Source organism: Spermophilus citellus (assembly GCF_964194105.1).
Source record: "Spermophilus citellus genome assembly, chromosome: 17".
Taxonomy (NCBI): domain Eukaryota; kingdom Metazoa; phylum Chordata; class Mammalia; order Rodentia; family Sciuridae; genus Spermophilus; species Spermophilus citellus.
In genome coordinates, this window is record NC_138199.1 from 14,238,498 (window position 1) to 14,253,974 (window position 15,477).

General features: G+C 41.3%; 1 long non-coding RNA gene across 1 annotated transcript; it reads right to left on the reverse strand.

The window, feature by feature from the left end:
* Window positions 1–189: 189 nt before the first annotated feature.
* LOC308635636 lies at window positions 190–14,819 on the reverse strand. The gene is made up of 3 exons (XR_014019224.1): window positions 14,586–14,819; window positions 12,916–12,992; window positions 190–692 (listed from the first exon to the last, which is right to left on the reverse strand). It is a non-coding gene; the product is annotated as an uncharacterized lncRNA (long non-coding RNA).
* Between the last annotated feature and the right edge of the window lie 658 nt (window positions 14,820–15,477).

Here is a 15,477-nt window from a genome sequence, read left to right on the forward strand (position 1 = left end):
AAGCGCAAAGACCCTCCCCGATCTCCACCCTCTGTCCCACCTACCCATCCAATGACGCGCAGACGTGACCCCGCCCCTCACAAAACCTGAACCCCTCCAACTTGTCAGCAACGCGCAGGCGCACCCGGTTTTTTAATCCCTTCAACCTCCGCCTCCCTCCCCTAGATAAACCACCCGCCCTACCCGACTGAATTCGCGCCTGCGCAGTAAGGAGCCCTGCACTCCACACCCTCTGAAGGAAACGCCTCGGTTTCAAAACGCATGCGTGTTGAGAATCTTAAACGCCCCTTCCACCTCAGACGTCGTTTGTACGCTGGGCGTTGAAAAGACCACGCCACTGTACCGCTTGCGGGGTCTAGGACGCATGCGTCTTAGGAAACGCCCCACCTCGGCTTTAACTGGACTTAAACGACCCACACGTTTCAGAAAACGCGCTGTGGGCTGGGCCCCTTGCCTCAGAGTCCTTTCTCTCAGTTCCACACATGCGCGAGAGATCGCTTTTCGTTCCACTCTTTTAGCGCGATGTGTGGTCGGGTTACCACCCATCTCGGCTTCAGTTCTCATCTACGACTCTGCTCTACCATAGAGTTTCGCTGGAAAGACAGAGCGGTCCCGTACCAGCCACCATCTTGTTTAAGCCCAGGTCTGCGTTCCTCCCTGTGGCTTCCATAGATGCAGTTCTACGCCAGATCCTAAATAAAGAGACATAGCGTTTTTCCATCTGCGATCTGCGGTTTCCAAAGAATTATCTACAATCCCCTTAGAAAAATTTTATCTGTAAAGAAGAGTGATATTTACATTGCATTGACATTCTCTAAATCATAAAAGATGACTAAGAAACTGGAAACGACCTTTCCCACTCGGAGTTTATTTCCCTGTTGCTTGTCTTAGGAAAGAATGCTGCTGCTATTCCAGAAACATTTTAGTTTTCCTCTAGTTCCTACGTTTCCCACTATGGCCTTGACTACCTTGATATGCCCGTTAGGTGGATAGCAGTACTGTCAAGCGACTAAAGATCTGATCGTGGAACCCCAAACCCTGAATCTGGTTCTTGTTTGTGGCTTTTAGAAATTACTTAAAATCGTTCTGTCTTAATTTTCTTCCCGTAAAATGAGGGAAATAATGCTGTCTAAACTTCTAATTCACCAGGTTGTAAAAAACCCCGTGAAATGTGTTAACTGCAAACACGAGCATGAATTACTACATTCGTGTAGCACATTACACTATCACCTCCAGATCTTTCCATTCAGTTTTCTGAAATTCCTGTCCTTTGCCCAAAAAACAACAATAACAACAAACTTCTGGGCTGGGGATGTGGCTCAAGCGGTAGGGCGCTCGCCTGGCATGCGTGCGACCCAGGGTTCGATCCTCAGCACCACATACGAACAAGGATGTTGTGTCCGCCGAGAACTAAAAAATAAATGTTGAAATTCTCTCTGTGTATCTATCTATCTATCTATCTATCTCTCTCTCTCTCTCTCTCTGTCTCTATCTTAAAAAAAAAAAAACTTCTTGGGAACATTGTTTAAAACTCCAGTTCTTGCTCTTTTCTAAGACGTAAGGTTCCTATGGCACAGCAGTTCCACTCCTATGCATATACCCAAAGATTTCAAAACAAACTTGGACTGGGGGAGGGGGTAGCTCAGTGATGAGAGGGTTTGTCAACTCAAATCTTTGCATGTGACTGTTCACTGCTGCACTTTAATTACAGAATCCAAAAGGTGGAAATAACCCAAATATCCAATAGATGAATGGATAAACAAAATGCATTATACCCTTATAATGGAATATTATTCAGTCATAAAAAGGAATGGCATAACTTATAAATGCTACAGCTGGATGAACCTCAAACATGCCGAGTAAAAGTCAGCAAAAGGTCATATTTTCTATGATTTCATTGATAAAAATAATTATCCAAAATAGGTAAATTTGCAGAAGCAAAGCTGATAGGAGGTTGTCAGGTCCTGGGAGAAAAGAGAGGAACAGCTTAAGGGACATTACTTTAGTGATGAAAATGTTTTGGGAGTAGTTGGAGGTGTTGGTTGCACAACATTATGAATGCACAAAATGCCACTGAATTGTTCACTTTAAAATGGTTGATTTTTTAGAATTGGGGTTGTAGTTCAGTGGCAGAGGGCTTGCCTGGCATGTGTGAGGCACTGGGTTCTATCCTCAACACCACATAACAATAAATAAAGTGAAGGAATTGCATCCTTTATACAACTAAAATGTGTGTGTGTGTGTGTGTGTGTGTGTGTGTAGAAAATATAAGGTGATGTGGCAATCAAGGAGGCTTGAAAGCAAGGCAATGGAATTAGCTGCACCTATTAGACCATACAGCTCTAAGAGCGTAGTGCATCCCGGTGAGGTAGCATACACCTGTAATCCCAGAGGCAAGGGAGGGAGGCTGAGACTGGAGAATCCCAAGTTCAAAGCCATCCTCAGCAATTTAGCAAGGCCTCCGGAACAACTCGGTGAGACCCTGTCTCTAAATAAAATACAAAAAAAGGGCTGGGGATGTGGTTCAGTGGTTAAGTGCCCCTGAGTTCAATTCCCGGTACCAAAAAAACAGCATAGTTCATTTGCCTTCAGGGTAAAAAAGTCCTGTCTGTCTTCCTTTCCAGAAGAATTTGAACTATTAATAATCCTGGATTAGGACTTCCCTTAAAACTATAGGAGAATCTCTCTTGGACCTTCTTTTCTAATTTACATGTTCAGCATTCTTCCATTCACATGAAAATTTCTTTCTTGAGAACTTGTTCAAAAAACAATTGATTGGATTATGACTAACTTTTATAATTTAAAATGTTTTTTACATATTTTTACTGTTGAATTATAACTATACATAATGGTGGGATTCATTGTTACATATCTGTACATGCACACAGATTCTAATTTATTTTAATGACATTCATACCCCTTTTCTATCTTGTGACACACCTATTCACCAGATTAGAATTCAGAGATTCTTTAAAAGTTTCCAGCTACCCTTCAATAGATTTTCTTTTTTTTTTTTTTAAAGAGAGAGCGATAGAGGGAGAGAGAGAGAGAGAAAGAATTTTTTAATATTTATTTTTTAGTTATCGGCGGACACAACATGGTTGTTTGTATGTGGTGCTGAGGATGGAACCCGGGCCGCACACATGCCAGGCGAGCGCGCTACCGCTTGAGCCACATCCCCAGCCCTTTCAATAGATTTTCAATGGCTTTGCATGACATACTAGCAATAGAGTTCATTTATTACTTCCTCATTTCCTTTCTGAAAAGGTAACATTTACAGAATACCCATATTTTGCTAGGAAGAGGTCTGCCAACAGTCTACTTCTGTTTGGTTAGACTGCTCTGGTAGACTTTTAGAAACTTCAACTTTTTTGTTGGGGGGTACTGAGGATTGATTGAACTCAGCAGCACTCAACCACTGAGCCATATCCCCAGCCCTATTTTGTGTTTTATTTAGAGACAGGGTCTCACTGAGTTGCTTAGCACCTCCCCATTGCGGAAGCTGGCTTTGAACTCACAATCCTCCTGTCTCAGCCTCTCGAGCTGCTGGGATTACAAGGCATGTACCACGGCTCCTGGAAGAAATTTCATATTTTGATTGATATATTTTTTTCACTCTGCTGGGGATTGAACCCAGGGTCTCATGCAAAACTAGGCAAGTACTCTGTCACTAAGGTACATTCTCAGCCCAATTCTGAAATAATTTTAGATTTACAGAAAAGTTACAATAGGATAAAGAGTTCTTTTGGAAGCACCATTGAAAAGTTTGAATGGGAACCAGTAGTGTGGTAAAGGCTGGTTGTATAAGCTATAATAAAAAATACGAACCAATTGTGCACATCTCTTACCAACTCCATGTTCAATAATGTTTAATTAGTAGCTTGAAATTAGCCATGGTGGAAGTGTTTGCACCCGTAGCAAGTGCTACGAATCAGTTTCCTTTATCAGAACTGGTTGTTAAACATTTAGCAGGCCACCAACGATTGGGTCCACTGAAAGGGAAGGGCAGTTCTGATATATACAAAATAGAGTTAGGTCAGGATAGTCCATAAATGGAGTAAGAGACCAGATACAAGAAAGCTCTGAGAAAGCAGTCATGAAAGTTCAGGTATCTATCAAGAAATGAGGTTCTGGGGGTTGGGGATGTGGCTCCAGTGGTAGCATGCTCACCTGGCATGAGTGTGGCCTGGGTTGGATCCTCAGCACCACATACAAACAAAGATGTTGTGTCCGCCAAAATAAATAAATAAATAAATAAATATTAAAATTCTCTCTCTCGTGCTCTCTCTCTTTAAAAAAAAAAAAAGAAAAGAAAGAAATGAGGTTCTGGGTGTAGTGATGCACTCCTGTAATCCCAGCAACTCAAGAGGCTGAGGCAGGGCTGGGGTTGTAGCTCAATGGTAGAGCGCTTGCCTAGCATGTGTGAGGCACTGAGGTCAATGCTCAGCACTACATAAAAAAGAAACAAATAAAATTAAAGTTATTGTGTCCATCTACAATTTTTCAAAAAGAGGCTGAAGCAGAAGCATCACAATTTAGAGAGCGGTAACCAACTTAGTGAGATCCTATCTCAAAATAAAAAATAAAAATGGCTGAGCATGTAGTTCAGTGGAAAACCACCCTAGGGATCGATCTCCAGTACCAAAAGAAGAAGAAGAAAAGAGGCTCTGAACTAGGATTTCTTGAGGATCTCCAGAAATGAGTTAGGGCTGGGGATGTAACTCAATGGGAGAGCAATTACCTGGTATATAGGAGCCCTTGGGTTCAATCCCCAGCACTGAGAAGTGGAGCGGATGGTTGTGTGGGATTTGCTGAGGAAAGTAAAAATAAGAATAAAGGAGCCAATTTGGGGCATGCCTGTAATCCCAGCAGCTCAGGAGACTGAGGAGGAGGATCCCAAATTCAAAGCCAGCCTCAGCAAAAGCAAGGAGCTAAACAACTCAGAGAGACCCTTTCTCTAAATAAAATAGAAAATAGGGCTGGGGATGTGGCTCAGTGGTCAAGTGCCTCTGAGTTTAATCCCCAGTAACCCCACCAAGAAAAGGAGCCAATTGCAGTGCACCTATCTGTAATCCCAATTACAACCGGAGGTATTGGGGCAGTAGGATCACTTGAGCCTAGGAGTTCGAGGCCAGCTTGAGCAACAGAGGGAGATGAGACTCTGTCTCTTAAAAAACAAACAATTTTTTAAAAATCTGGGTGAGGTGGCACATGCCCATAATCCTCATGACTTTGGAACGTGAGGCTGGACAATTGCAAATTTGAGGACAGCCTCAGCAACTTAGTAAGAACCTGTCTCAAAATAAAAAACAAAAGGTCTGGAGATGTAGCTCAGTGGTAGCATGCCCCTGGAGTTCAGTATTCAGTACCAAAAAAAGAAAAAAAAAAGGTATGGAGGAAGAGGAAGATGTGTTTAGTGAATAAAAGAAAGAGTCATGTCAGGGTTGGGGTGTGGGCAGAGATATTACTTGAAAGGTAAAGCAGGGAAGGGGGGCCTCAATGTGTGCAAAGAAGCTGGACCCTTTTTTCTCTTACTGATTAGAAAGGCAAAGCCAATCACTGATGTGACTCTGTTCTAAGAAGTTCCCACCAGCCATGGATGACAGAGGAATCAAAATCAGTCATACCAGAAGCAAGAGACCATTGGAGAGTCTCTGAGAGTAGCCCAAGTGAACATGTAGGAAGGCCTGAACCAGGGCAGTGAGGCAGGCTGGGTATGTGAGGCAGGGAGACAAAAGATGAATATCTGAGACATTCTAGAGACCTGGTTAATTGAATGAGGAAGTTGAAGGCACAGAGTAATCAAAGTGTGGTCAGGAGCTGGGGTTGTAGCTCATCGGTAGAGTGCTTGCCTAGCATAGTGAGGGTTTGATCTTCAGCACCACATTAAAAAAAAAAAAAAAAAAAGGTGCTGTATCCATCTACAACTAAAAAAGAAAAAACAACACAAAACATTTTTTTTAAAGTACTGTCAGTTTGTGTGTCTGAAGGACATGATGGATTAATCAAGCCATTCCTGAAAATAAATGCAGTCATGCAGGAATTGGGAAATCCTCATAAGATTCTAGAATTATGAGATTCTTGCTAAGTCAGCTCAGAGTTTGATGGGGCATGCAGTTAGTCCTCCGGCAAAGCTGGGATTGGGAAGGAGGAGTAGGATGAAGAAAGAGACCAAACTAGTTGTTTTTTGGACCTCTTGTCCCTCACCAAAAGGGTAAGGGCTCCAGTTATATCAAGAGGAATGTTTTGCTGGGCACTGTGGTACAAGCCTAAAAATCTAGCAAGAGGATTGTAAATTCAATCTCAGCCTCAGCAACTTAGCAAAATCTTGTCTCAAAATAAAAAGGCCTGGGGGGCTGGGGATGTGGCTCAACCAGTAGCTTGCTCGCCTGGCATGCGTGCTCCTCAGCACCACATACAAACAAAGATGTTGTGTCTGCCGAAAACTAAAAAATAAATATTAAAAAATTCTCTCTCTCTCTCTCTCTCTCTCTCTCTCTTTAAAAAAAAAAAAAAAAAGGCTGGGAAGTAGCTCAGTTGTAAAGCACCTCTTGGTTTAATACCCAGTACCAAAGAAAAGAAGAATGTTTTTACACAACTATAAAGATTCCAAACCAGGAGTGGTGAAGTATGCCTGTAATCCCAGTGACTTGGGAAATTGAGAGAGGAGGATTAGAAATTCAAAGCCAGCCATAGCAATTTAGCAAGATCCTGTCTCAAAATAAAAAAATAAAAAGGGTTAGGATGTGACTCAGTAGTTAAGCACCCCTGGGATCAATCCCCCTTACAAAAAAAAAAAAAAGATTCTGGCAGGACGCAGGACATGGTGGCACACACAGGTAATCATAGCACCTGGGAGGCTGAGGCAGGAGGATTGTAAATTCAATGCCAGCCTCAGAAACTTACTGAGACTCTGTGTCAAAATTTTAAAAAATAAAAAAGTTACAAAAGAACTAAGAATGTAGCTCAGTGGTAAAGTGGTAAAAATTAAAATGTTTCTGTCAAACCTTCTTATTATAAAAATGTGACCCCTGGGGGCTGTGGTTGTATCTCAGTGGAAGAGCACTTGCCTAGCATGTGTGAGGCACTGGGTTTAATTCTCAGCACTACAAATAAGTAAAACAAGAGTTCATTAACAACTAGGAAATATTTTTAAGAAATGTGAGTCCACTGTAGACGATTTGGGGAAATACAATTTTTTTTTTTTTTTTTTTTTTTTTTTAAAGAGAGAGTGAGAGGGAGAGAGAGAAAGAGAGAGAGAGAATTTTTTTTTCTTAATATTTATTTTTTAGTTCTCGGCGGACACAACATCTTTGTTGGTATGTGGTGCTGAGAATCGAACCCGGGCCGCACGCATTCGAGGCGAGCGCGCTGCCGCTTGAGCCACATCCCCAGCCCTGGGGAAATACAAATAACCACAAATCCAACACTGAGAAGCAACTGCTGTTAATGTTTTACTACAATTTCTTTTCTTCTTCTTCCTCTTCTCCTTCTTTTTCTTTTTGTGGTACTAAAGATGTAATCTGAGGGCTCTCTACCACTGAACTACACTCCCCAGCCTTTTTTTTTTAACTTTTATTTTGAGATAGGATGTCTCTAAGTTGCCCACACTGGCCTAAACCTTTTGATCCTCCTGCCTCAGCCTCCTGCATCACTGGCATTACAGGTGTTTTACCATATTTTCTTCCAGTCTTGTTTCCATGCTTTTTTTTTTAATTACATCTGATTCATATCCTGCTGACTATGCCCCCTAACCAATCTGAGAGTAGTGAATATATTCTCTGTTGCATGTGAAGGGAAATGAAGTCAGCTGCTGCAAGGTTTGGAGTAGACTAAGGGTTCTCTGTAGTATAAGTATTTTACAGTAAAAATTTATCCTTCTCAGGGGTCCTGGTCAGAGATTATACTTCCTTCTATCATCAAGGGGTTTTACAAAAGTCAAATCATCAAATGAGCCTTGGGAATGGGCATGTAGATGATACTTTCTTTGTAGTGATCGGCTGTCACTGGACATAATCTCAGAGCACCAGTTGCTGATATCACAGCAGAAGCTTCAACTTCATTCATTCAACTAACATTCATTGAGGATATTAAATGTCAGATACTTCCCAGTGGCTTGGGAGGCTGAGGCAGGAGGACCACAAGTTTAAAGCCAGCCTCAGCCAGCCTCAGAAATTTAGTGAGGCCCTAAGCAACTTAGCAAGACCCTGTCTCAAAATACAAAATAAAAAGGGCTAGGAATGTGGGATATATATATATATATATATATATATATATATATATAGAGAGAGAGAGAGAGAGAGAGAGAGAGAGAGAGACAGAGAGAGATACAGAGACGAGAGAGACAGAGAGAGACAGAGACAGAGACAGAGACAGAGAGACAGAGAAAGAGAGTACCAACAATATAGATATATGTCTGATACTTAGGATGCAAGTGTGGCCCCTTGGGAGCAAAATTGCAATGTGTAGATAATCAGAAAATAATAATTTTGGGCTGGGGATGTGGCTCAAGTGGTAGCGCGCTCGCCTGGCATGCGTGCGGCCCGGGTTTGAACCTCAGCACCACATACAAAGATGTTGTGCCTGCCGGAAACTAAAAAAAATAAATATTAAAAGAATTTTCTCTCTCTCTCAAAAAAAAAAAAAGAATTTAAAAAAAAAAGAAAATAATAATTTTATTTAAAATTATCATCTAAAATAAGTATGTAATTTTAATCTGTGTGCCCAGGACATACTAGCATGTCTATGATCAGTGAATGAAAAGGTTTATGAATGATAGTTGGTATGAAAGTAGGAGCAGTACTCTAAGGACATTTCTGAGGCATCTTTTGTGATTTTTTTTAAACATTTATTTCTTAGATGTAGATGGACACAACACAATGCCTTTATTTTTATGTGGTGCTGAGGATCGAACCCGGGTCCTGCCCGTGCTAGGCGAGCGCTCTACCGCTGAGTCACAATCCCAGCCCCTCTTTTGTGATTTTGATCTTGCTTCAAAGAAGTAAAGGAAAAGAGGGGGGAGATGGATAAGAATAAGACTGGCATGGTTCTGGTCTTGCAGAAAAAACTAGAACCCATCCTCATTCCCAGAGATCTTGCTGAACTTAGGTGCTAGGGAAGAAACTTAGGGTTTGGGTGTGTAGCTCACAGGTAGAGTGCTTGCCTAACATGCACAAGGCCCTGGGATTGATCTCTAGCACTGCAAAAACAAACCAACCCCCCCCCAACAATAAAACAAGAGGTAATATAAGAGGGATGACTATCATGCCTTCTTGGTCTAGAAATAAAAAGATTACCTGAAGGTGTAAGAGAGGAGGTGAAGAGCAGATGACATTTGTATTTGGAAAGGAAAGCACCAAAGAGTAACTCAGGATTTAATTCTATTCCTTTCCAGCTCTAGAGAAACTCTTACATCCACATACAGGATCTCTTTCTGCATCCTGTGTCCCATGCCCTTGCATCTACTTTAATTCCATTTTCACCTGGCCTACTTTCAAGGGCCTTTCATACTGGGGTCTGGTTTCATCTTCCACAGATGCCATCCCTGACATTCCCAGTTTGCTCGGATATCATTGTCTCTGTCTCATGCACTTTGTGTTCATCCCTGCCAGTACCATCTGTCTACCCAATAGATGGAAGCTCCATGATTGTAGGATCTTGGATCCTCAGTACCTGCCACAAAGCCTGGGATGTGGTCAGCTATAAAAGTTTATAGAACAACTGGTGGTGGGGTAGGCAGGCAATGCAAGCAGAAGAAACTGCCAAATGCTTAGAGGGAATCAAGGGAGAGGAGAGAAATGGATAAAGAAAATATGGTCTCTCTATATATGATTGACTTTTATTCAGCCACAAAGAAAAATGAAATTATATCATTTGCAGGAAAAAGTGGATGAAATTAAAGACCATTATGGTAGGCGAAATAAGACAAACTGAAAAAATCAAGTGAAGGTTATATATTTTTTCTCACATGTGGAATCTAGAGAGGAAAAAGGAAAATAAAGGTGGGGGCTTGGGATCTCATGAAAACCAAAAGGAGATCAGTAGAGGAAAAGGTCGGAGGGATGGGAGGAGGGAAGATAGGGGGAATGCTGGGGAGTGATGTCAGTCAATCAATATTGTTACATTGTGTGCATGTACAAACATGTAACAACAAATGTCATCATTTATGCACAACTATAATGTACCAATTAATGTACCAATTAAAAAATATTGCAAGAGAAGAGAAGAGAGAAAGAGAAGAGGGGAAGACTATTGTAAAACAGTGAGATGGGACTTTGAAGTTAGTGATGGGCAAGCTTTAGAGGCCATCTTGTCTTTTTTAAAAAAAATTCTTTTAGTTGTAGATGGACATAATACCTTTATTTTATTTATTTATTTTTATGTGGTACTGAGGATCAAACCCAGAGATTCACACATGCTAGGCAAGTGCTCTACCACTGAGCCCTAGCCCCAGCCCAAGACAATTCTTGTCTTGAATAGCCAGGAAAAAAGATCTGAGACCTGTAAGCCATTCTTCTTCCCAGGCCCCATTCCTCTCTTTGGGAGGTTTGGTCCAGTTTCAGATATCTTAGCCTTCTTGGCACTGGTGGCCCCAATTTTGTCCTTTGAAATGGAGCTGGGTATATTGCACACACACAGAATCCCAGAGCTCAGCTTCTGGGATTATGTGTGAGAGTATTGCTTGAGCACAGAAGTTCAAGGCCAACCTGGACCACACAGAGAGACCCCAAAAACAATGGAGGAAGAAGAGGAGGAGGAGGAGTCCTCGTTCTTGTCATTCATTCTCTGGACAGGTCAGAGATGAGTGGATTCACCAAATGCTGAACTCCATATAGAGGAAACCAACCTTAGAGATGGAACTGCGTCTAAAACAAGGATTCCCCCTGCATGCAGCTCAAGGCTTATTTTTTTAAAATTTATTTTTGGTATCAGGGATTGAACCCAGGGTGGTCAACCACTGAGTCAAATCCCTAGCCTTTTTTGTTTTGAAACAGGGTCTTGCTAAATTGCTGAGGTTGGCCTTGAACTTATGATCCTCCTTCCCCAGCCTCCCAGGTTGCTAGGAATACAAGCATACACCACTGTCCCCTGTTTAAGAAACATTTTTGATTCACAGTCGGTTGAATCTGTGGATGTGGAACCCATGAGTTCAGAGAGCTGGCTGTATCTCCCAAACATACCTCAAATAGGTCCACTTCATCCTTATGGCCTCACACTAATCCACATGCTCATCACCTCTGTTTCCCTCCAATTTATTTTCCACAGAGCATCCCAGTGATGTTTTAAAAACCTAAGTTAAGTGGAGGAAGTTGTGTGTGGATGGAGGCAGGAGGGATATGAGAAATCTCTGTGTCTTTGTTCAGTTTTGTGTGAACATAAAACTGTTCTAAAAAATAAAGTTGGGGGGCTAGGGTTGTGTCTCAGTGGTAGAGCACTTGCCTAGCATGTATGAGGCACTGGGTTCAATCCTTAGCATCACATAAAAATAAATAAATAAATAAACTAAAGATATTGTGTCCATCTACAACTAAATTTTTTTTTTAAATAAAGTTGGGGCTAGGGGTAAAACATTGTATTCATCATGCATGAGGGATCCTGGATTCAAAAACCAGCAACACACACACACACACACACACACACACACACACACACACAGTATATATGTATTTTATTTTATTTTTGTGGTAACTTGGAATTGAACCTAGTGGTGTTCTACCACTGAGCTACATTCCCAGTCCTTTTTTTTTAAATATTTTTTTCAATGGACCTTTATTTTTTTATTTATTTATATGTGGTGCTAAGAGTTGAACCCAGTGCCTCACAGGTGCTAGGCAAGCGCTCTATCACTGAACCACCACCCCAGCCCTTTCCCAGTCCTTTTTATTTTTGATTTTGAGATAGGGTTTCACTAAGTTGCTCAAGCTGGCCTCAAACTTGCAATCCTCCTACCTCAACCTCTCAAGTAGCTGGGATTGTAGGCATGTATCCACCATGCCTGGCTCAAAAAAATAAAAAGTTGTTTTGAAAAAGCCTTTAAAAAACATTTAAAAAACAAATCAGGGCTGGGGTTTTGGCTCAGTGGCAGAGTGCTTGCCTCACATGTGTGAGGGCACTGGGTTCAATCCTCAGCACCACATACAAATAAATAAATAAATAAAAGTATTGTGTCCATCTACAACTAAAAATTTTTTTAAAAAAACAAATCAGGAAAGTAGCAGAATACAACAGTCACTATTATGGCAGTATGTAAAAATGTGATGTGTAACCGATGTGATTCTGCAATCTGTATTTGGGAAAAAATGGGAGTTCATAACCCAACTGATTCTAATTTATGAAATTTGATTTGTCATGAGCTTTGTAAAGTTGTGAACATCCAATAAAAAAAAAAAAAAACAAATCAGGGGCTGGGGATGTGGCTCAAGTGGTAGCGCGCTCGCCTGGCATGTGTGAGGCACTGGGTTCAATTCTCAGCACAACATAAAAATAAAAATAAAGATATTGTGTCCACCTAAAACTAAAAAATAAATTATAAAAAAACATAAATCAGATCATATTGCTCTCTTCCCTTTTCAAAACTCTTCAAAGTCTTCCCATTACTCTTAGAATAAAATCTAGGGCTTGGGGTATATGTCAATTGTAGATCCCTTGCCTAGCATGTATGAGGCCCTGGGTTTGATTCCTAGCACTGTGAAAACCAAACAAACAAAACCCCTAAATTAAATTAAATTTAAAAAAATTTAGGGGCTGGGGTTGTGGCTTAGCGGTAGAGTGGTCGTCTCGCACGCACGAGACCCTGGGTTCGATCCTCAGCACCACATAAAAAAAAATAAATGAGTGAAATAAAGGTATTGTGTCCAACTACAACTATAAAATAAATATTTTTTAAAAAATCTAGCTGGGTGGAGTGGCACATACCTGTAATCCTAGTGATTCAGGAGGCTGAAGAAGGAGGATTCTAAATTCCAGGTCAGTGTCAGCAACTTAATGAGACCCTGTCTCAAAACAAAAAAATAAAAAGGGTTGGAGATATTGCTCAATGGTAGAGCACTTGCCTACTATGTGTGAGGCTCTGAGCTCAATTCCCAGTACAGCAAAAATTAATTAATTAATTGATTAACTAACTAATTAAAATAAAATCTAGATCCCAAGGCTTTGGTTGATCTGATCTTGCCTATCTCATTTCCTATTCACTAGACTTGCCCTCTACACTAAATTTTTTCTTCTGATAGGCTTTCGAGTCACACCTCCTAGGAGTGTCTTCCTGATAGCCTGATTCTGGGTTAACCCCCATATTCTCCTAATATCACATCAGTCTGCATTTCCTTCAAGGCCTTTAGTATAGTGATAATTATTCTATGTATCGTTTATTTATTTCACTGTCTCCTTTACTATAATGTGGGATTTCTGTATTTTCTAAGTATAGAAAGGATCTTTGTGCCTTATTCACTTTGACACCTCAGAACCTTTTATAGCACCAAGCACACTGTAGGTGCTCAATAAATGTTTGTTGAAGAAATTAATGAACATGCATATTTTATTGTAAACTAGAAATATTTTAGAAGACAATTCACAGAAGTGCTAACCAGCACTGGATTTATCATGACAGTTCTTGTGTACTTTTCCTTGTCCTGGCCAGATGTTAAAGAAAGATACTCAAGATATCATAGAGCCCAGTGGGGAGTGGTGGCGCAAGCTTGCAGTCTCTACTACGCCAGAGGCTGACGCTGGAGGACCTCTTGGGCCCAGGATTTCAAGGCCAGTCTGGGCAACATAGGGAAATCCTCATATAAAAAAAGAAAAATCTGTTTGGGTCAATGACACAGGTGAACTGCTGGTTACTGGGGAATGTATATATTTAATGTGCCTCAGTACTTTCACTGGTGGGGGGACCAAGAAGAAAGCATTTTAGAAAGATCTTTCTAGCTGCATTCCTTCATTCAGTCAAACATTCACTGGTTATGTATAAGGTGACTGGTGTGGTTTTAGGTGCTGAGAAAACAGCAGTGAGCAAGATAGACAAGATCGAAAACTTACAGATTATAAACAAGAAATTAAGAATATGAAAATACCAAGGACTAATAAAGACGATAGTGAAAATAAAGCAGGGTTCTAAGGCAGAATGATTGGAGGAGTTGCTTTACTGGTGTGATACTTCATGGAAAATGGATCTGAGGGTCCTCTGGAAGTAAGGAAGTCAGGTAGGCAGAGGGTACTGTGGTGATGCAGGTGAGAGACACTGATGGTGTGAACCAGAGAGGGCAGGGGGGGATGAGGAGAAATAAACAGAGGTGACAATGTAGAACTGACAGGACCTAGAGTCAGTGAGACATTAGATGTAGGGAAGGAGAGTCTGGTATCAAGGCTGATTCTCAGTCTCTGCATCTAGATGTGGTGGTTCCCTTTACTAACATGAGGGACCCTAGAGATTTCCAGCTGTCAATTGGCCATCAGGGGTCTGGAGCTCGGGAGGGTGTCTAAGCTGCAGGCATATTAGGAAGTCATCTGAAGTTGGGTTGTGTATGGGTTCCTATGGTTTCCCTAATAAATGCCATAAACCTGATAAATAACAGAAGAAATTCACTCACAGTTCTGAAAGATAGAAGTCTGAAGTTAAGATGTATGCAGTTATTTGTTCTCCCTCCAAAGCTTAAAGAAGAGGATCCTTCCTTGCTCTTCCAGATTCTGGTAGTCCCAGGAGTTCCTTGGCTTGCAACAGCCAAGACTTGGTGCTCAGTACTCCATAGCCAACACCTTCCATATTTCACCTGTTCAAGACTTCAGTGTCTCATGGCTGTCTCCCCATGTGTCTCTGACCTCACACGGAGGTTCCCTTTTATAAGAGGAAATGACGTCATATTAACCCAATGACATCTGCAAAGACTGTATTTCTGAATAAGGTTACATTTACAGGTATTTACATTTTAAAACTTCAAAACACACACACACACACACACACACACACAGAGATAAAATAAAGGCAGGTGTGATGGCACATGTCTTTAATTCCAGTGACTTGGGAGGCTGAGTCAGGAGAATTGCAAGTTCAAGGCCAGCCTCAGCAATTTAGCAAGACCCTAAGCAACTTATTGAGATCCGGTCTCAAATATAAATAAAAATAAAAAGGTCTGGGGATGTAGTTCATCAGCAGAGCACCCATGATTACTGAGGGTTCAGGGATCAACCACTGTACTACATCCCCAGCTCCTCAACATTTTGGGGGAGCTACTGAGGATTTAACCAGGGGTTCTCCATCACCAAGCTACATCCCTGCCTTTTTTTTTTTTTTTTTTTTTTTTGGTACCTGGGACTAAACTCAGGAGCATTTGACTACTGAGCCACATCCCCAGCCCTATTTTGTATTTTATTTAGAGATAGGGTCCCACTGAGTTGCTTAGTGCCTCCCTGTTGCTGAGGCTGACTTTGAACCCTCAATTCTTCTGCCTCAGCTTCCCAAGCCTCTGGGATTACAGGCATGCG